At 40.9% G+C, this 5,000-nt stretch overlaps 1 protein-coding gene across 1 annotated transcript in view; it reads left to right on the top strand.

Moving 5' to 3' along the window:
• The window catches only part of LOC311064572 (vang-like protein 1), a gene marked incomplete at both ends in the record, with an annotated part of 18,495 nt that overhangs the window by 2,700 nt on the left and 10,795 nt on the right, over nt 1-5,000 (top strand). The window lies entirely within an intron of this gene.

Genomic DNA, 5,000 nt, shown 5'->3' with positions numbered 1-5,000 from the left:
ATGGAACATAAGCCCCACCACATAAACTGTGGAGATAATGTTCAGCATTTTGATAGTAGAGTAATTTATTTTGTTGAGGTTGACATTTTTCTTTTGACTGATGGCTTTATGTCAAATTAATTCTGAGCAATATGTTTTATAATGATTGCGACAAATCAGATGATTAGCAGTGATAGAACTGGAAGGCCTTGGACTGAGTCTCGGTTTCTTCCTTTTACCGCTGCAGATTACCTGCATCTATCATCTGATTAATGATAATAAATCCCACCAAATAAATCTTCAGAATATTAATTTGACATCAATGCATAAGTAAAAATCACCTCAATAATAAATTAGTAATTTGTGAGACTATAATTTGCAGTCAACATAAACAAATGCTTATAAGTTATAGTCTCAGTGTTTTGGCAGGCGGACCACGTCGTCACTCTCATATCACCATGACTCAACCATAACCATTATAGTTCCCAATGCAGCTACGCCCATACATGGAGTGTGTTGTCTAATCTCAATGTGTCGTCAAGGCATCAGGCACAAACAAATCAGTCAGCTCCATATATGGGCACAAAAGGGGGCATGCCCATATATGGGCATATAATGATGACATCAGAGATCTCCATATATGGGCATAAAAGGGACAAGGACTGACAGATACAGAGATCTCCAGATATGGCCGTATCAGTCGGATCGGTGGTGCGACGTAGGTGTGAGGGCCACGAAGATGCCTGAACCTCTATTTTTTAAAATAATCGTTCATTAATTGTAATCGAGGCAAGCGTTTGAAATAATCGGGATGTGGGGATAAATGTATAGGCAGCTAGAGGTTTATCAGTTAAATACAGAGAGGGGGGGTTAAAATGCTCCAGTAAAATGAAAGATAGTGAGAGTTTAAGATCAGTAAGAAGTACTAGACAAGAGTGAGAGTGAGAGGAGAGAAAGGGAATGGGTGACATATAGAAAACATAGTGCCTTGGGCTGCCGACACCGACTCTTTGACCTACTTGACTTCCATAGAGGAAGGAGAGTATTTTATCATTACATGCATATTGTCCCTTTTGGCAGAAACATTGTTTGTCCAAAACCATTACTTTACAGGAAATGTAAAAAAGAAAAGAAAAAAAGAACCTGTGTTACAATGGATCCAATGTAGTTAGTTGCAATCATTTTCATTGGTAAAATATTAATAAAATCCACATGCGGACTTAACCACTTTCAACCTGGCATCCCTATTTTGGACATGTTGAAAAAAAATCTTTCAAAGTTAGCACAAATAACAGATTTGTCACGACGTGTGGCGATGCGACACATTGTGAGCTTGTAGATCATCTACTTTGGCTACTCTTGCATGATACTGTCATACGTAAGTATGAAATAGGGCATTAATTAATGAAAAAAACTATGATAAAAACGAAATAATAAAAAAGATGAAATATGAAGATACAAGGTTCGTGGCAGCAAGCACACGTGTAATGCACGTAAAACCACCTGTGTTTTTTGAAAAACCGCTGGTCCAATTCACATTTTTTCTTATTCCTGTGTATCGCCCTCTGGTCGGGTTAACAGCATTCCATGCTGTCATGTGATTGTCAGCTTGTAACTAATGTCCATTGTCTGTGGTGTAAGGTAATCTGGCATGGTATTACATTAGCCCTCCAGACAAATATGTCCAAATGGTACACCACTACGAGCACCGGCTCACCCCGGCCGGTGCTTTTTAAGAGCAGCTCTTTGTGAGTGCAGTGCAATCTCTAATAGGCTCTAGTGCAGAGGAATTCTCATAGACTGAGATTAGCCTTAGTATACAGCCAAACGCCACTCTGAGGAAAGCTGATATGGATAATCCACCATGTTTATGCACACACCTGTGACATAAGGGTATATAATATAGACGCACGCACACACACACACACACACACACACACACACACACACACACACACACACACACACACACACACACACACACACACACACACACACACACACACACACACCAAGCTGTGTGTGTGTTAGGGGGTGTTGGTGTGTGGGTGTCAGTGAGTCTGTGTGAGTCATAGTCAGTGTTCCAGGCCTAGAACGGTGAGACTATTCATGCCCCCATGTGATCTGTAGTTAGACTGAGACATCATGACTTGGTGCCTCAAGGTTGTAGCTTTGGTTTCTACAAGATGCCAACACTAGTGTGTGTCTGTGTACTATATGGACAAAGGCACGACTGGCTGAAGCCTGAGTTATACTTTGTCGTAAGACTAAGCATACTGTAAATTAGGCATTAGTTGTTTCACTTCAGTGAAGTCAAGTTCAGTGATGTTAACACACATTTAATACTGCAACTCCACAAAACCGACCTGTCCCAGATGACAGTTGAGGAACTCTGCATTACCTTTTTGTTGATTTTACCTATAGCCACAAAGTAGTCCCTGTCCTTTGAGTAGGATTCAAACAATTTAGTACTGTGCCAGAAAGTCCCACTACGTGTGTTGTGTTTGACTGTGTCGAATGCTTGCAACACTGAGATCAGCAATACTACAGTAAGACTGAAATTCTGCCACCATCTGTGTTTAACTGGATGTCATTGAAGACCTTAACGGGCAATCTCAGTGTTGTGGTGGTGTGGTCGAAATCCAGACTGGAAGACATCAGAGCAGTTTCTTAATACCAAGAAGTTGTTCAGTTGTTGAAAGACAGTTTTTACAATGATTTAAATTAAAAACAGGAGGTTTGATATGGCCCTTTAATTGTAGGGAGGTATCTAGATTATTCTTTTTTAAGAGTGGGTTGATGACGGCAGTTTTCAGGGCCTGTAGGAAGAAACCTGATAGAAGAGACGTAATGATAATTTGTAGAATATCTAAGGCCATGCAATTTGAAAACATTTTTGGAAAATCCTGTTATCACAATAGCAAGGCAACAGGAGGAGGATTTCAGATGTGCATAATGTCCTCCAAGAAAATTGTGTCATGGTATCTTACAATAAATGTGCAAAATCAAGGGAATGTGGTGTCCGGCATCGAGTTGTTTGGATAGGTGGTTATCCATAACCGCTGATCCGACCGATATGCCCATAGCATATATGGAGCATTATAGAGATCCAGTTGTCCAGAACTGCTGATCCAACCGATATGTCCATATATGGGTATACATATACTGATGACATCAGGGATTTCTATATATGGGCATAAAAGGGACAAGGACAAACAGACAGATACAAAGATCATATATGGGCACAAAAGGGACACAGACAGACGGATACAACTGGTACTCTGACAACGGGTACAACGGGTACCGGATAACTGGGTGGGGCATGCATTCCCAATTTGCATCGTTCTCGACTTGCATTGTTCCCGAATAGCTTGTACCTGATATGGAGCCTTTGACTGCTTGTCTAATTTTCTGAATTCTGTCAGTGAAGCAGGAAGCATATTCATTGCAGGCCCTGATAGATAGAAATTCAGAGGCTGCTGACACAGGAGGTTTTGTTACCTTGTTGACTGTAGCAAACAAGGCATGTGCATTATTATTGGATTTGATGATAATGCCAGAGTGTGACCGCCTTGCATTTCTCTGTTCAAATGTGAAGTCTCTCAATAGATGGCATAATGAACATGGAGATTTGTCTTTTTACCACCTGCGTTCAGCTATTCGACACACTCTTTTATTCTCTTCTTTTATTCTATTTTAACCAGCATGGCATTGCTCCATGGAAATCTTTTCTCCATGGAAAACAGGAGGAAACTTGTAAGGCATTTTAGATGCATGCCATTGATTCTTGTGCCTGATGCTTTTTTATAATGAACATAAAAGCATGCGCACACCTCCGCGGGTGCACACACACACACACACACACACACACACACACACACACACACACACACACACAGACACGCGCACACGCACACGCACACGCACACGCACACACACACACACACACACACACACACACACACACACACACACACACACACACACACACACACACATTCCTTTTGTGTTGACACCCGCCACCCAGAACAATGGGCCTTAGTCACTGTCTTTTGGGGGTCAAATGTACTGTGTGTTAGCCAGGCTCTGATGTGGTTTGTGATGATGGTGTAACAGGCCTTAAAATAATCCATATTCACTCTGCTGGACAGAAAGACTACCAAGCAAGCAGAAGTCACTTCTTCTTTCCCGCATTTATTTCTTTCTCTTGATCTCCTTGTCTCTCTTTCTCTCTCCATGTCTCATCCCTCTCTATTGTTCTTTTTCCTCTCTCCCTCCCTCTCTCCCTCTCTCCTTCTCTCCCTCTCACCCCCTCTCTCTTTCATTTTCACTTCAGATTTGGGGTGCAACAGTTAATCGAACGCGCTGTGAGCTTGTAGATAGACTATTTTCACATTGTTTTTGCATGACACTGTTAAATAGGCTCAGACTAATCAATGTACATAGTTGAGGTTGATAAAAAGAAAAGTGCTATTTGATTAATTGAAAATGTAATCACTAGAATGATCGCTAAGAATGGAGTGGAACAGTCTATTAGATGGGCCAACATTACACTGTTGTCACACTGTTCTCTCCCACCAAGATGATAAAGGTGATATTCTTTTGTTAAAGAAAGTGTTAAATAGCTCCATATTCTGATAATAATCATTGCTATAGACTGTAGAGTGTTTATTCAGTAACAGGGGTGTCAGGATCTGTCTCATTGTGTTTTCTGTTGTATTGTTCCCTGTTCTCCTTGTACTGTTGTTTTGTAGTATTGTCCTAGTGTTTCCTGTTCTGCTTTGTTGCCGCTTCCTGTCTTGTTTCGCCTGTATTTAATTGCATTTGTAGTTCACCTGTGTCCTGTTCAGTCTCAGCCATTCATGTGTTGATTGTAGTGTTGTTTCACCTGTGTCTTGTTAGTATTTGTGTATTTAACCCTCCCTGTGTTCAATGCTTCCTTGTCCGATTATAGTTGTTGTTATGGTGTTCTGTCAACGATCTGTTAATAAATCCTTGTGCATTAGACCTATTCTTTTCCT

Source organism: Gymnoscopelus microlampas (genome assembly GCF_963454915.1).
Source record: "Gymnoscopelus microlampas genome assembly, chromosome: 17".
NCBI classification, from domain to species: domain Eukaryota; kingdom Metazoa; phylum Chordata; class Actinopteri; order Myctophiformes; family Myctophidae; genus Gymnoscopelus; species Gymnoscopelus microlampas.
Note: the sequence above shows the minus strand (reverse complement) of the source record. Positions and strands in the feature narration are given on the sequence as shown.